At 39.7% G+C, this 17,978-nt stretch overlaps 1 long non-coding RNA gene across 2 annotated transcripts in view; it reads left to right on the top strand.

Moving 5' to 3' along the window:
• The window catches only part of LOC125911787 (uncharacterized), a 49,102-nt gene that overhangs the window by 9,832 nt on the left and 21,292 nt on the right, over window positions 1-17,978 (top strand). The window contains exons 2-4 of one of the 2 annotated variants that reach the window (XR_007454448.1): window positions 277-397; window positions 9,349-9,440; window positions 13,900-13,991. This is a non-coding gene — a long non-coding RNA (uncharacterized LOC125911787). The remainder of the gene's footprint in view (window positions 1-276; window positions 398-9,348; window positions 9,441-13,899; window positions 13,992-17,978) is intronic. The other variant, XR_007454449.1, reaches the window with a different exon arrangement.

The following is a 17,978-nucleotide window of genomic DNA, read 5'->3' as shown; positions in this document are numbered from 1 at the left end:
CTCCAGATACAGTCTCCCACTTCCCTAGCCGCTCTTTCTCTTCCCTTTGTCTTTCCGCAGAAGATAGAATCTGTGTTCCTAACCCCCTTCTCTGAATCTATTTGTTTTCCTGGTACCATTTTCTTTGTTATTTTTCCTGGAGAATCACCAGGACCCCCTTTATTATTATTACTTCCCTTTACCCAATGTCACTAGTATCCTCTTTAGTTTCATATTTTGGAATATCACGTAGGTAAGTTTGCTTTTGCTTTTGTTTGTTTGTTTGTTTTTAAGTAGGCTTCACACCCAGCACAAAGCACAACTTGGGGCCTGAACTCACGACCTGAGATCAAGATCTGAGCTAGGATCAAGAGTCAGATGCTTAAGCAACTGAGCCACCCAGGCACCCATCATCTAGGTAAGTTTTTAGTCTACTAATTTACTTATTTCTTTCTCAGATTTATTCATGTGCCCTTCTATAAGCATTAGTTGAGTTCCTTCTGTGTTGTGAGCTGTGTGACCATGGTTCTTACCCCTAGGGAGAATCAGTCCCTGATTGGGACTGATTAATGACTGATTAATGACTGATTAATCAGGGACTGATTCAGGGACAATTAATATCTTTAAGCAGTTGATGAATACAGAAAATTTTGTGCAAAATGTGTATATATTCACATGTGACTTTGAGGACATATTCACATAACTGTTACCAGATTCTCAGGAGTCTGTGACCCCCTCCCATAAAGATGAGAATCACTCGTCTAAAGAGACACAGAAATCGTTATAATACCATGACACCCTGATTAGATCTAGGAGCTATAGTCCCAAACATGCTTTCCCAACCTTATGAGAGGTACTTCCTCTTTGATTGGGTCAGTCCTTCCAATGTTATATGATTTTTTAATATCATCTGATGACTGACAGGAACTTTAAAGGGTCTGGGATTTTACTTACAAACTAACAAGTTAGGCTGATACAGTTTGATGATGCTAGCAGAAAACACAAGACTCCTGAGTCAGAGGCAAAAGACTATGTTCTTCACAGCAATAGCATTGCTACAGTAGTAGCATTTCCAATTAGCTTTCCAGGCCCCAATTCCCACAAAGCAATGTGGTGAGGGCCAGTTGACACCTGGAGGTGCCATGGGCTGCATATAGTAGAGGAACCCTGAGATTAAGGAACTCAAATCTTTTATAATGGGTGGTAAGCCTCCCAGAAGGTGATGTTATCTTATTATACTGAACAGTAAGCATTGCTGCTAATTCCTTCACAGGGGGACAGTTTTCCACACTGCTCACTATACCCACATCCTTGAGAAGGTAGTTTGAAACCAAAGCATGTGCCTCTGCTCATGCAATGTACTCATCTTCAGCATGTGACTTACTCCCCTCTAGGGGTTTCCTCAATCCCTTCCCTTCCTCCTCACTGATTTCCTGCTCTGCATCCTTCCACAGAGTGCACTCCAGAACTGTATCCTGAATGTCTTCTGAGGACACTAGTTCAATCTAGAAAAACTACCAGGATTTTGTATATGGTTTTTTGGAGGGAGAGGGGCTCCTAGTTATGAACAAGGGAGACACACCAAGGGCAGAGATGTGGCCTTTGGGTTGAAATATTGTGCGTTTCCTTCTACCTGGGCAATTACTGCTGCTGACCTGAACACAGACCCATTGTGGAAAGTGGGGAAGGTTTTAGTCCTGGGAGTATGAACAACTGATAGCTGCTGGGCTAGTACTTCTATGTTAAATAGCAAAGCATCACACCCATTACATGAAATTGGTCTTCAAGGAAGCACAATATTGTGCATTAGACTCAGAGGTTTACCAGTTTGCCCATCGCAGTGAGGGTAACTAGATGTTTTTCTCAGAAATAGAGACAAGTACCACCTTAATGGCTTCTTTGAAAGTGAAGGTTATAAAATAACATATTCTAACTGAAAACGGATTAGACCATCTTCCTAATATCTAGCTTGGTGATGAGGAGAAGCAGAGAAGAGTCTATTTCTCACACTGCCATTTCAGCAGAACATTTTATGGAATCATAGCCAAAGTAAAACATTTTTGTGAAATAAATACCTGTCTTCTCTGAATCCAATTCCATCTTTGATTAGTACTAATGGCCTATGAGGAAGAGAGGACAAACCGTTTTCATCTTTCATGTTGTGTGGAATCAGTAGCCACTAAGCATACGTAACATCCATAGAGCATTAGCATCAGACCCTCCTCTGCCCACTCCCTACACGCACACCCCAAAAACCTATGGTAAGTAGCTAGTAAAGACTATATGGAATTATTAATTTAAAAAATATATTTTTCCTTCAAAAATATACCTCATAAGCTGCAGAAGTTATATAGCCAGAGATGTTTGGATTCCAAAATTGTTGAAAAAAAAAATAAAAGGATATGGAAAAGTGAGAACAAGTTAAGATGATGCCCAACGGTCCATGCAAGGAAATATCTAAAGAAAAGACCGAGGAATGGAGACTAGAGAACTATGTAAACAAAATTGACATGAATAATCCATGTAAAACATTCGCTACAGTACACGGCAGCTATAAATATTAGTATTACTATTTACCTGAGCTGGGGAAGCAAGACAGATTGCAGTAATATGTGTTTATTTATTTATTCATTCATTTTTCAAGTCATTTATTCATTCATTATTTGTTTGAAATTATGTGTCCTAGAATTTAGGTACCTTCCATTGTCTCCTGCATTTCAGTTTCACTTTCTTCATGAATTTAAAGATTACTTGAATCAACTTACTTAGCTAGAACTCTGTAGTCAGATAAGCAAAGAGGAAAGACCTGTGCCAGATTTCAAGGCAGAAATAGATTCAACAGAAGGAAGAACCCCTCAGGGTAACAAGCCCCTGGGGTCAGTGGCAGCCTGGAGGGCTACTGTTCTAACTCAGGAGGCTCCAGGGCCTTTCAGTCTTCTCTTGGGAACCCTGCTCCCCATGTCTGTCTCTGAAGGGGTTGTTTTGAGCATTGCATGCCTTAATGAATGGGAAGCACTGTACTGTGGTAGACAACCAGACAATTAACAATTACAGGTAATACAAAGTTAGGTTTTATTAGCATGAACTTCATTATCAGAATGCACTGCTTCAAATTCTATTCTTTAGCTATATAATTTGATAAATTATTTGACCTTCCTAAGCCTCTGTTTCCTTATCTGTAAAAGATTATGATCATGAGGATTATATTATATCATGTCTGTAAAGTGCAATACATGAGACTAGCACATACTGAGTGCTAAATATAACGTCTACTACAATTAATACAGCTACTATTACCACTGCTACTACTATCATCATCATTATTATTATCATTATTAACACCTCTTTTGGGGGGCACCTGGGGGGCTCAGTCAGTTGAGCATCTGACTTTGGTTTTGGTTCAGGTCGTGGTCTCCTGGTCGTGGGATCGAGTCCCATGTTGGGTTCTGCCCTGAATGTGGAGCCTGCTTAGCATCCTCTCTCTCCCTTTTACCCTCTCTCTGCCTTTCCCTGCCTTCTCAAAATAAATAAATAAACTTTTTTTTTTAATACTTCTTTTGGTATTTAACAACTCTAGGATTCCTGCTTTGCCATCCTTGTTTTCTTCAATAGAGTTATATTTCTGTCAAATGAATGGGGGAGGGAAATGTTTGGGTCAAGAAGAAAAGAAACCCGAGAACAAAGCTAGTGTGTCTTTCCTTCTGTCTCCTTTAATCTGCAGCTTCCCATATTTGGTCTATCAGGATGAACCTGACCAACAGGGCTTGGGATGCTGGTGGGACCTCGTGAAAAGCACATGTTCTTCTCCCAGTCCTTCTACCCCTTCCCTTCCATTGGCCCTCAACCACCACAAACCCATCTTCCTGGGAGGAAGGAATCCTGGTGTCCCCAACTTTGAGAAGACAGGACCTCACTCAAGTCCCAGCCCTAAAACTTTCTAATTTGGATTTAACTTCCTCCATGGTATAATTGGGATAACACTTTGAGGAAGCTGTTGGGAAGACTAGATGATACACATAAATGATGTACATAAAGTCCCAAACACAGTGGCAAGCACATAACAGTTGCATAATAAATGCCAGTTTTTTCCTAATAGCTGATGTTCAGAATTGTTCTTAGAACCAATCTTGGAAGAGGTTTATTATATACTAGAGTATTTGTCACAATGTTATTTATAATAGCAAAAATTAGAAATAACTTAAATGTTCAACAGTAGGGGATAATTTCATTTTTTTAATGTTTATTTACTTCTTTATTTTTTTAATGCTTATTTATTTTCATGAATTTTAATTTATTTTTTAATTTATATCCAAGTTAGTTAGCATATAGTGCAACAATGATTTCAGGAGTCGATTCCTTAATGCCCCTTACCCATTTAGCCCATCCCCCCTCCCCCACCCCCTCCTGTAACCCTCTGTTTATTCTCCATATTTATGAGTCTCTTCTGTTTTGTCCCCCTCCCTGTTTCTATATTATTTTTGCTTCCCTTCCCTTATGTTCATCTGTTTTGTATCTTAAATTCCACCTATGGGTGAAGTCATATGATATTTGTCTTTCTGTGACTAATTTCACTTAGCATAATACCCTCTAGTTCCATCCACATAGTCGCAAATGGCAAGATTTCGTTCTTTTTGATTGCCGAGGGATACTCCATTGTGTGTGTGTGTGTGTGTGTGTGTGTGTGTGTATGCATTGTGTGTGTGTGTGTGTGTATATATATATATATATATATATATATATACGCACACCACATCTTCTTTATCTATTCATCCACCGATGGACATTTGGGCTTTCCATACTTTGGCTGTTGTTGATAGTGCTGCTATAAACATGGGGGTGCATGTGCCCCTTCAGAACAGCACACCTATATCCCTTGGATAAATACCCAGTAGTGCAATTGCTGGGTCGTAGCTGGTTGTTCTATTTTTAATTTCTTGAGGAAACTCCATACTGTTTCCAGAGTGGCTGCACCTGTTTGCCTTCCCACCAGCAGTGTAAAAGAGATCCTCTTTCTCTGCATCCTCGCCAACGTCTGTTGTTGCCTGACTTGTTAATGTTGGCCATTCTGACAGGTGTGAGGTGGTATATTATTGTGGTTTTGATTTGTATTGCCCTGATGATGAGTGATGTTGAGCATTTTTTCATGTGTCAGTTGGCCATCTAGACGTCTTCTTTGGAGAAGGGTCTATTCATGTCTTTTGCCCATTTCTTCACTGGATTATTTATTTTTTGGGTGTTGAGTTTGAGTTCTTTATAGATTTTGGATACGCTTTATCTGATATGTCATTTGCAAATATCTTCCCCCATTCCATCAGTTGCCTTTTAGTTTTGCCGATTGTTTCATTCACTGTGCAGAAGCTTTTTATTTTGATGAGGTCCCAATAGTTCATTTATTTATTTATTTTTATTTAAATGTTTTTATTTATTTTTGAGAGAGAGAGAGAGAGCATGAGCGAAGGAGGGGCAGAGAGAGAGAGGGCAATACAATCTGAAGCAGGCCCCAGGCTCTGAGCTGTCAACACAAAGCCTGATGCAGGACTCGAACTCACAAGCCATGAGATCATGACCTGTGCTGAAGTCAGACACTTAACTCACTGAGGCACCCCAGCAATAGGGGATCGCATTTAAATTTAAATAAAACATTTAAATAAATGTTTAAATATATTTTTATTTAAATAAATAAATTTAAATTTAAATAAAACATCGCATACCCACATGATTGGAACTTAAGCTATCTTAAAAAATCTTTTTTGTGTAATATTGAATTTGAAAATAAGAATGATATAAGTACAAAAAATTTTAATTGAGCACTCTGACACCAAATTTGTAAGGAGAAAATTGTTTATATATACAATATATACACAGTGAGAATAAAAATGGAAGGAAATATGTATAACATTAATAGTTCTCTTTGTATGGTTGCATTTTGAAGTTATTTTCTAGATTTTACAGCAACTGTACATGATTTTTTACATGAATGTGCATTAATTTTATAACTGCACATACAAAAAAAAAGTTTAAACAAAACCAAATTCCTATGGACTAGAAACACATTCCCTCTAAAAACCAAGTTCCTTAGTTTCTAGCATAGATTGGAAAAGGGAGAGGAAAAATTTAAAGATTGACATGACTGCTTACCTGGTGACCACCAAATATCACTGCCGGGCTGTCAGGAAAGAGCAGACCTGCCCCTAGCATTTGCAAGACCTAAAGCAAGAGTTCCAACAGGAGGTGTCCAGTTCTCTTCTCTTCCTGCCCAGCTCTGTCCTGCACTGATGCCATCACAGACTGGATACCCAGCTCACATCTCCAAGTCCCATCTACCCCCCAAACAGACACCTCTTGGCCACCACATTGGCTCAGGGGTAAGTTCCTAGTTGCACATCTACCCTGTCTGGGAGGAGGGACCAGACCAGAGGCCAACATGGGCTCTGGAGGTGGGTCTGGGGCCTTTGAGGTAGTGTGTCCCCACAGCTTGTGGCTAGAAGATGAGTACTGGCTGAGAGTAGAATATCCCTTTGATCCCGAGGACTCCTAGTCCCTTGAGGAAGGGGTGTGGCAAAAGAGGGACAGAGTTGGAACCCAAAGCAGAATTCCAGTGACCTGAGGCCTAAGGACAAAGTTGGGAATGGACTCCTGGAAGCCACATTTGATGTTTCTGACATGAATAGAAATATAAATAAGAATGAACTCCAGATAGCAGTTTGTATGCTTAAAAGATAACGTTACAGAAAATCTAATAAAGTGCTTAATTTAACCATTACTCATTCTTCAGCTGTAATTTTCCCTCCATCACCTTCCCGCATAGTGTCAACTAATCATGTTTAGTTCCTGTTAGAACGTAAACTTCTCAGTAGTGAACTTCCCTGGAGCTCCACCGGCCTGCAGACGGAGCTGTGTTCCACGATTCCCCAGGCCAGCTCTGTTTTAGAAAGCCATTTCCCTATTCCAACTGAGCTCTGCTTTCCTGTAATTTCCATATACAGGATGATATTGGGCAAATCTGTGTCCTCTGTGTTTCTCCCAGACGCAGCCAGCTCTCTTCCCCACTTCCCTTCCGTACTCATCCCCCTGCCTCTTGTCTCCCTTCCAGCTAAATTCTTCTCATGTACTTTCTTCACTTAATGTCTCATCCATTCCTGAGATTCCAAGGAACATCTCCATAAATGATTCCCAAATCCTTTTCTACCTCTGCTCTCTCCACCGTTCCCTCACATCCCTAATCCTGAGCTCATAGTAACCAGTTTCTCCCCTTACTCCTATACCTACATGAATGGTACCACCCTTTTTTGTTTTTTCTCCCCCATAACCAAGGTGTCAGATTTTTGCAGGCACTGGTCCTCAAGCTCACTGTTTGCTTTTCCTCTGTACTTGCACTGCCTTGGTCCAGACCGTCTTCATCTGCACTGAGATTATTACAAATTCTATACTTGGTCACCTTCCTCCCAGCACTTCCCCATACAACCCATCTCATGTCAGGGTTCCCAAACTTCCCAGGATTCCTTAGGAAGCTTTTAAAAAATGTGATTGCCTATTATGTTTTACTGGATTGGAACCTTGTGTGGTATGGGCCCATCAGTAGCTCCGAATTTTTATGAGGCTTCCCTGGTGACAGATACAAAGTCTGCAGGTTTCCTGTTGGGAACCACTGCATATCATGGTCAAATTAATCTTCCAGAAATATTGGCTTAGAAATGCTGAGTGGCTCCCACTGGCCCCCAATACTATCGCAAATCTGAATCCTGCCTTTTAAAACTTTCTGTAGCCTGCTCTGACCTGCCTCATACACCATCTCCTTCTAATCCCTCGCCTGTAGTCAAGGCCATCTACTTGATTTCTTCCTAACACCTTGTGAACAGCCTCCCAGCCTCTGGTCTGAATTCCCTCCTTGCCCCTCTTCCAGGAAGCCTCTACTTGTCTTCACTTGCTCCCTGAGTGCCCGGGGAGTGTGCTCTTTGTACCACCCTTCTGACACTTGGCTTCTGCTGCCCCTAATTGCAGTTCATCTTTGTCCGGCTGGGCCCAGAACTGGGCAGGAGCAGGTATTTAGCAGCTTCCAGTTTCCTCCCTCCCCGCCCCCTACCACTGCCCATCTAAGCCAGAGTAAAATTGAGGAGCTAATCTTTCTCACATAACCTTGTGCTCCTATCACCCAGTCCAGGGCCTTTCAAACAGGGCAAGTGCATAAAGTCAAGTTTTGACTTTGTTTTTTACCAAGAGACTAAAACATTAATTGTTTTTTCTTAAGGCTTATACCAAATTGTATAAAAAAGGATTTCAGCTCTCGCACCCAATCCAGAAATGTATATTTCCACCTCAGCTAACAGTATGTTCTTTTTCTCCTGATTTATTTCTCTTTTTATGCTTACAGTGAGGGAATAAACAGTCCCATCGGCTCATCCCCAGTTGATACTTTCCAGCATCTTTTACTCCGATATCTTAACCTGAATGTCAAAACGAAAATGTGAAACACCTCCCAGGCAAAACACACTCATCCTTATAACCTGTTTCTTTAGTGTTCACCCATTGAAAATAAAGCCAGGGCAAAAAAGGATTTAAAATCTGTCATAGCAGATCTTACTTACTTGAAATGTTAATTGACTTAATATTATTTTGTCTCCATGGTCACCTTTGCACTACTGACACTCTCAGGGACCTGTGAAAGGCATTTTTTTTTCTCCCAGGACCCACCCCTGGGTGAACCCACCTTGTCCCTGACCTCTCATCTGGTAGAACTTTCCCTCTGTGACCAAAGCAGGAAAGTCACAGAGTCTGTTCTGGTACACCAAACACCTTTATTAAAAATCCAAGGAAAATTCAGGGCACAAACCATAGGCAGGTGAGGGTAGTTACCACCTCCATATCTCACCTGAGAACTTGGCAGAGTTTTGAAGCATCTAACTGCCTCCTTTTATTTTATTTTATTTTATTTTATTTTATTTTATTTTATTTTATTTTTACTTGTTCCTCCAGGCGTCCTTGGACCTACTTGTAATTGTTTCACAAACTTCTTTTGAGAGCCTCCCAAATGTCAGCACTAAGCTAGACACTTGGGAACAGAAATGACACACTGCCTGTCCCTCGGGAGCTCACAGTCAAATGGAGGAGTCAGACAGGTGTGCCAGTAACCATTAACAAGAGAGCATGAAGAAGGTTCATATGACCTAAGAACCAGGTTCTGGGAGTAGAGCAGAGAGCAAGAGGTGGGATAGGGAGAGAAGAGAGAGACTTCTCCAAAGAGCCAAACTTGAGCTCAAACTTGAATTGTAAATAGAAGTTATCTGGAGGTGAGAAGGGGGAATGAATGGGACACAAACAGGGAATCCTAGGTAAAATAAAAATCACACACATTGTCTTATGGCTTTGCAGAGCTCGGAAACTTCAGGAAAAACAAGCAATTCCAAATGACTAGGGCATGGCATGTTGGAGAGTCCACTGTAACCCCATCCCTACCCTATAAGGTGAGTCTGGGAAGGGAAGAGGAGGCCAGATCCTGATACGCTTATAATATTGACCTAAAAATATGATGTGTTTGTACATGTAATGAAGAGCCATTACAGGATATTTACAGTTTTGAAAGATCACCCTGGCTGTTGTATGGAGAAGATTGGATTATAAGTGTGAATGCAGGGTGACAGGTGGGTATTGCTGCAGCTCAGGAGAGGGACAGTGGTATCTTGGATTAGGGTACTGGGGGTGGAGATGGAGAGAGGGGACAAATGGGAGAGATAATTAAGAGGCAAAATCAAAAGGGATATTGGTGGTGGATTGGATGTAAGTGGGTGAGAGAGGAGAGGGGAGGGTCAGGAGTGACTCCTAGGCTTTCAGTCTACACAACAAGTTGCTAAGTTAGGACCACCAGAGTAGAAGCACCTTTGAGAGGACAGACCAGGAATTTGGATTTTCACCTCCTTTTACTAAATCCAAAGAGAAGTAATGAGTAGGTAGTTGGGAGCTCAGAGGAGAGGTCAGGATGGAGTGTTTACATTTGCAAGTCATTTGGGCTCAAAGCCCATATGATGAGCTCAGAGCTGGAAAGAGGCCCTGGATCTTAGTTCTCAGGGGATTCCAACAGCTAATGAATAGATGGAAAGATGAGTGGACTCTTGGGTAAGAACAGGAGGCCAGAGGGGGCATACAAATCAGAAGACAGAAATTCCAGAAGCATTGGAAGGGTCCATTTTGAGAAGGAGAGAGTGGTCAGATGCAACAAGTATTGTTGAGAGATCAAGTAGGATAAGAACAGAAGACGGGCAAAGACAACACTGTTCACCTTCACGAAAGCAGGAAGGAGCATGTCACAGGAAGGGTGGGAAGGAAAGAACTGGAGCCAGGGAGGCAAGAGTGCTTTACAAAACTGGCTGAGGGAGAGACAATAGCACAGTAGCTGGAAGGGAACTGGGATGGAAGAGTTTGAGTTTTGCCTTTTTTTATTACGGAAGAAGATGTTGATGGGAAGAGTGTAGGTAAAAGGGAGACACTGGATACTTCAGAGATGGAAGGGGTCAGTCCAAAGCATTGAATGAGAAGTGCCTTTTCTGTTCCTTCCAGAAAACTTTCACTGAAACATTCCTGCCAAGTTTGGGGAAGAGGCCTCCAGTGCCCCCTAGAATTTTGCTTTTTCCCGTAGGGTATTTTTTGCCCAATGCGGATTGCCTATCTACTCAGTAGACTGAACTCGAGTCAGGTCTGGGAGGGATGTGTGGTGTTCACCATGTGTCACCAGCCTGGCACAGTGACTCTCAAGTGTTTGGTCTCAGGGCTGCTTATACCCTTAAAAATTATTGAGGACCCAAAAGAGCTTTTGTTTATGTGAGTTATATCTATTGACATTTGGAGTATTTGAAATTAAAGCTGGGAAATATTTTAAACATTTATTTACTTATTTATCTTATTTATTTATTTATTTATTTATAAATAAATAACACAATTAAGCCCATTGTACATTAGCATAATAACATATTCATGAAAAATAACTATATTTTTCCAAAGAAAAACCATTGAGAAGAAAGGCATTATTTCACAACTTTGACATATCTCTATAATGCTGGCTCAAAAGAAGCCAGCTGGATTCACATATCTGTGTTATATCCTGCTAGTCATGATACTGTACAAGGTCCAGGCTTTGGAAAGCTCCACTGTACATTTATGAGAGAATGAGAAAGAAGAAGGCAAATAACATTTTTCGTTATGAAATGGTTTTGACCTTGAGACCCCTGAAAGGGTTTCAGGGACTCTCAGGGATCCTTGGACTATACTCTGAGAACCATTGATCTGACCTGTTGAGAGGACCATATGAATTATTTCATTAACCAGAGCTTTGAATACATTCCCAGGGATTTCCATCTCTCTATCATGCTTTCCAACAAAATACATAGCTCAGGGCAACAATTATAGAATCCTTATGATAAAGAACTTCTCATTTAGCCAATCTGCCTTTAATTATTGTTCCCATTTCCATCCCTTTAGTCAGTTAACAGCTTCTACCATGATTTTTGTTCAATATTGAAATTATTTGGTGTGAAATGATTTATAAAAACACAGAAATTTCACCAAAAGATCTGTCCTTTTGATGGTTCCCACAATGAACAAAATAGTTTTATATAAAATATTTTTATGAGTATATTATCAAATTTAATTTCAAAAAAATTCAACTCCCTTGAGAAATGGTTCCCTTGTTTATTATTAATCAGCAGAAATTGTTTGAACCATACTTCTTCCAGGTGCATGGAACCATTTCAGTTTCAGAGGACTGGGCAGGGAGCCTGATGTTTTTAGGTTCATGGTCCTATTCACATTAACCTTCTGTGTCACCTTGACCAGGTCACTTCCCCTTTGGGCCTCATTGTTACTTTCTTCTATAAAACTAGACCAGTGGTTCTAATACTCATGTGAAGGAGCAATCAGAAGTCAAGGGCTTTTCCTCGAATACCATATTCTTTGCTGAACACCATAAAATAGTGGCAAATTTAGTTAGACTGAGTGGAATAGGAACAGTTTTAGACTTAAAAAATATGTATTATATGATCCCTTACTGGATCAAACCAGGGGGCACAGAAGTCCATTAAAAAGAAAAGAAGAGAGGGGTACCTGGGTGGTTCAGTCAGTTGAGTGTCTGACTTCGGCTCAGATCATGATTCTCACAGTTGGTGAGTTTGAGCCCCACATTGGGCTCGCTGCTGTCATGCAGAGTCCACTTCAGATCCTCTGTCCCCCTCTCTCTGTCCCTCCCCTACTTGTGCTCTCTCAAAAATAAATAAAACATTTGTAAAAAAAAAGAAAAGAAGGGGAAAGAAAAGAAAAAAGTCATGCAATTAATCATGGTCAACTATTTGCAAATTATCCTCATAAATATTTATTTTCCATTTGTTTATTCCAACTTACTGTCAACCTTCATTTGCAATGCTGTGGCTTTTAGAGTAATAGATGGGAAGAAAACTTTAAAGAAATTCTGTCCATCAACTACCTATGCTAATTGAATAAAGTCCAATTTTAAACTATAGCTTTGAAACCCCTCAATTTTGCATGGGAAACAACAAACCTTCCTCATGAAAGGAAGGTTCCTATTGACTTTAAAAAGCCTAACATCCTATGCTTTTACTATAATTCTGCTGTTCAACAAACAGACTATGAGAACCAAAAGAGCTTCTAGTCAAATTCCTACTTACAGATAAAGCAAAGCCAGACCTAGAGAGATTCTGGGGTTTTCCTAAATTCACCTAGCTAATAGGCAGCCAGGGGGACTTCCATCCCAGGTTTCTTGCTTACTGGTGTACTCAGTATTTTTCCACTCTACAAGCTTGCCTGATAATAAATAGCACATACACTCCAGTGCACATATAGTTTGTTGTCTCTTGGTATTCTATCATCATTTGTAACTTAGCCAACAATTATTTCTTCGGTTGAGAAGTTGACATTAGAAATCTCATCTCTGGCACATAAGATTCTTATTTGTTTATAAGTTAAGATTTAATTAAAATTCACTAAGTTCTTTTTAAGCTAGAAGAGATGGAAAAATATGCAAAGCAGTGAATTTAATTATGAATTGATTAGTCCACTGTTCTATAAGTGTCTGTCTTCTTTTTGTTATCCATTGTACGTGCCATTCATTCTTGTTTGGTTTGTGAGCTATAATGAAGTCTATGTGTTTGTCGTTGAGATCAGCAGTAAGTCTGCATTTATCTATTGTAGTGGATGACAGAAGATCTCAAAAAGAAATTTCTGATTGTCCATGGGGAGAAGACTGCTCACATCACTGTTGGAACCCTAAATGACCTTCTGAGAATGAAGTACCCCAAAGCTCCTCGTGTGATGGGGAACACCTCCCTTAGTGGGCAGCAAAGAGGCCTAAGTTCCCACTTCTTATATTGAAAATCAAAGTTAGTTAGAAATCAAAGTTAGAAATCAAAGATTTCTTCCATAGGAACTCATAGAATTATGTTAAGAAGATGTGAGTTGTAGCAATTCTGTAAAGAAGATGTGAGTTGTAGCATCTAGTCACAAACAAAAATACCTACCTGGTGAGTCAAACCTACCATTTTGCCCAACGGATAGCCAACTTGTTATATACTAATATCTCTGGCTCCTCAAAAGCAATTTGGCCTCTCATTCCTACTCTGGCATGCAGTCGGATTTTTCTGAGGTTAAAATTTCCATTCTTGAAAGCATCAATAAATAAATAGTTCTCTCAGGATCTAGAGTGAAGAAATCTGCAGATGGGTTTACTGCTTAGGTCAGACTCCACTCAAATATGGAGGAGATTGCTGAGGAGAAAAGGCTTCAATTGTCACAGTTTTGTTTCACTTTGCTTATTAGGTCTAGGCACTCCTAGGTCATAGTGTTGTTTGCAACACAAAATCTAGCTGGCTTCTTTTCCACTCATGATAATTCCACTCATGATAATTCTTCTACCTTTTTAAGGCCTGATATGAAGTTTAAAGAAGTTTTCCATCCAATTATTGTCTCTCTTGCCAGGATTTTGGGATAGTTTGCAGTGACTAACACAAAAGAAGGTATGTTCCGTTTATTAGAACAAAGTCCTTATGTTGCAGATGTTTCTGCTACAGAAAGCTAAGACTATTTGACATTAACCAAATCACAGGATCGTGCCAATGGAGGAAATCATATTTTGTCCTGTAATGCTGAGCCACATCTGATCTTTTAAAAAGAGTATCTCCTAGATTCAGGAAATCCTGGTAGAGAGTGTACATCCTCTCTTGAGACTCCCATTTTCTGATCATAGCTGGGGCTCCACAAATGTTTGTTGATTCATCCAAAAACTCAGTCAGCTGTCTCTAACCACCTCCATTATTCAGGGAGTCCTTCCCCTGCTGGTTCCCTCCAGCAGCAGATGAGAGCAGCTACCATGTCCTCTGTTGAATTGCCTGCAGCATTTTCACCAGGTGTTTCTTGTTTTCCCTCCTCCCACTCAGCAGAACCAATTTCAGTGACTGTCCCAAAGGTATCCAACAAGGAGAGGCATGTATTTTTTTGATATTCACAATTTAGGGCTCAATTCTCTAGATCAGTATTCTTCTGTGAAAAGTACAGGTGGAATAAAATCATGTTGAAACACTCATTTGTTTATTAATGTCATAGTTATTAAGCATTTACCCTGTGCGAGGAACTGGGTTATATGCTGGTAAATCAAGCCTACTGAAAAAGACATGGTTTCTTCCATAGGAACTCATAAAATGATGTTAAGATAGACATTTTAAAACATAATTGTAGAGCGAAATAATAAGTGTGATATTTGACCTTTATATTTTCCTTTATGATTAATGGAATCTTCCCACACAATCTAAGGGATGCTTTCCAAATTGTACTGTTCGGGATTAACCCGGTTATAGCAATTTTTAGTTTTAATTATGGAGAATTTGGAGATTTTTAAGGAAGAAAAAGACAAAAATACCCATTTCAAATGCTGCATACATTAATTTTAAAGCTAGATATAAAGTTATAAGCACTAAGTAAAATAAATAACTTGTGTACTTATCCCCTTCTTGACACTTTCTCCTGTATTTTCTATTAACAAGTTGGTTTGACTTTATGAGGAAAAATAGGGTTTTTTTAAATGTTGCTTTCTATTTTATAGAAATGTACGGATTAGATATGTACAATAAGAGCATGGGTGATACTAGTGAAACTTCTATATGCCATTTTCTGATATGCCATTTTCTGTCACTGTTACAGCCTTTGGATAACTGGAAAATTGTAGTTCACATACACACACAACCCCATCTGTTAGTGTTACTGATTGACCTATGATTTCAATACTGCAGAGTCACTTCATGGTTCTCTGGCTTTTAATCTAAGAGATTTATTTTCTCAATTTTTATTTACTTTGCCTTTTAAGTTGGATCATGTATAGTAAACATCCTTCAAAGCCTAAATAAATATCTGTTTTATAATCTCAAAGAGCAGAGAGACTTCTATATGCAAGCATTCAAGTCAAATCATAGTCATGTTAAAACAAGTCACATTTATGTCCTGAGTTTACAGCACAATATAAAAAGCCATAGAAACCAGGACATGTGGATAGTTAATCATCTTTCTAGATGAATCTTGAGCTAGGATACTTGTTCTCAGTTAGCTGGTTTGGTAAGCAAAACAGAACCATTTTGAAAAACTTCTGCCCCCAAATGAATTCATCAGTCACATCTATTTATGCATATGAAAATTAAATTATCTTTAATCAAATGGTCTTTGCTCCCAAATATACTAAAAGGAGACCTTATTAAAATGAGAGCTGCAGAGTTTAGTTCAGGTTCTTTTTACAAGAGCTTTTGCTTTCTGTCCAACTTCCCAAAATTAAAGCATGAGCTCCCTCTGCTGAGTGAATTAACACATGTCAGTGAAACATTTGTAACATTTATAACATCTCTAACATTTGTGCATTGCCTATTATGACATTATGATCTTAGAGATGAAAACAATTATGGATTATAAAAAAATTTTCTTCTTTCAAAACTGATGACTCTGGGGACGCCTGGGTGACTCAGTCAGTTAAGCATCAGACTCTTGGTTTCGGCTGGGGTCATGATCTTGTGGTATGTGGGTTCAAGCCCAGCATTGGGCTCTGCGCTGGCTGTGCAGGACCTGCTTGGGATTCTCTCTGTCCCTCTCTCTCTCTGCCCCTCCACTGCTCACGTGCTCGCTCTCTCTCTCTCTCTCAAAATAAATAAATAAACTTAAAAAAAAAAAAACAACCTCATGACTCTGATATGGGGTAGAATGGAAAGGTAGAGAAAAGTAATTTATGAAGTAGAGATTCATTAACTTAGATTTTTCCCCAAATGCTGACCCATGCAGGGCATGGCAACGCTTTGTAACCACCATTAATCTAGTTACCAGGAAGTGTATGCAAGACCCTGTTCTCACACCTATTAACATGGCTTTGGTTCTTCATAGCACTTGTGATATCTGAAATTACATTACTTATTTATTCATTGATCTGATTATGACTGTCTTCCCCTACTAGAAAGTTAACTTCCTGATAGAAGAGACTATCGCTCTCAGCCCCTAGAACAGTGCCTCACACACAGTTGGTCTACAGAAATACTTGTTTAATGAATGGAAGAAAGAATGAAAGCAAACAGGCAGGTCTGTAATTACTTATTGTCACTTAGGATTATGATTCAATTACAGAACAATGCAGTGCTAATCATATGGAAATGGACACAAATTTAGTAGGAAATGAAAGAAGGGAGAAAATTAAAGAAGGTGTGGTAAAAGAGGTATGGAATTCAAACCCAACTTTAAAGATGGGGAGGGTTCAATCAAGTTAGACAAGAAAACAAGCATTTTGCTAGGTACTGGGGATATAATAGTTTATTAAAAAAAAAAAAAAAAAAAAAAAAAAAAAGACCTGGACCTTGCCCTCATGAAGCCTACAGTCTGACAGTGAAGATGGATGGCAAACAAATAATCGCTCAAATAAATGGTGGGGGGGGGGTCAGTTAGGGAAGACTTTTCCTAGTGGTGATCAAAGGATAAATGGGAGCAACCAGGTAAAGAGGGTGGGTGTAGCATGTGTCAAGGGCCAGAGACAGAAAAGAGTACTGTTGCTGGAGAGTGCGAGGAGAAGGAGACCAAACTCCCAGCCTGGGGAGGGGGCACTGTCTTCGTCCCAGAAGCAAGAAGTGGTTCTAATGGTTTCCTTAATTTTTCAGGGATTCTAAGTTATTTTTACTCTTTTTACTATTTTCTGTATTTATGAGATGGTCTGTTACAAGTATGTGTTACTTGAATAATTAGAAATAATGCAATATTTAGAAAAAGAAAGGGAGTACTGTATGCCCACCATAGCATTCTTTTCCTGCTTGCCTTATGTTTTTCCAGGCTTACAGAATTAATGAAGGTAATCTCACTTTCAGGCTGACCCCAGGTGCTGGCCTGAGCCTGACCAGATGCAGGGCATCCTGGGACATGCCACCCTAATGTTCCCAGTCACAGAGACACAAACATAAATCATCTGAGGACCCTAGCTCAGGAACACAGCAGTATGTTCTCTTCACCCACCACCTGGGTGTGGGCACTTCAGTGAGAATATCTTATCATTTAATATTTGTACTGTTTCCTGCCATATCCATCTGTGTTTTTCACATGGCTGAATCAGATAGATTCCTTAATTTCAGACCTTTATTGTGTAAGCCACATAAATGACCAGGTTTTGGCTGAGGTAGGAGGTACTGCCTCCCTGGTCCCCCTACCCATGACCCACATTTGTCTGCTAAGGATCTCTCCTGTCCAGAAAGGTCTGTATTTAACAGTGCCCAAAGGGGTTCTTCATCTTGTTGTCTTATAAAGACAACTAATGGTTTCATTGACAGCAACTGACCTGGTAACAGAGGCAAAGGAGTACAACACAATTCATTCAGCATTTTAGGGTAATTTTATAACAACTCTGATGTATAACAATAACTATGAAATAGCAACTATAACATAACATACTGCACATAACTTTAAGCTATAACACATGACAGAGTTATCCTTGTTAA

Source organism: Panthera uncia (assembly GCF_023721935.1).
Source record: "Panthera uncia isolate 11264 chromosome C1 unlocalized genomic scaffold, Puncia_PCG_1.0 HiC_scaffold_3, whole genome shotgun sequence".
Classification (NCBI taxonomy): Eukaryota; Metazoa; Chordata; class Mammalia; order Carnivora; family Felidae; genus Panthera; species Panthera uncia.
This window is presented reverse-complemented; position numbering and strand designations above follow the sequence as displayed.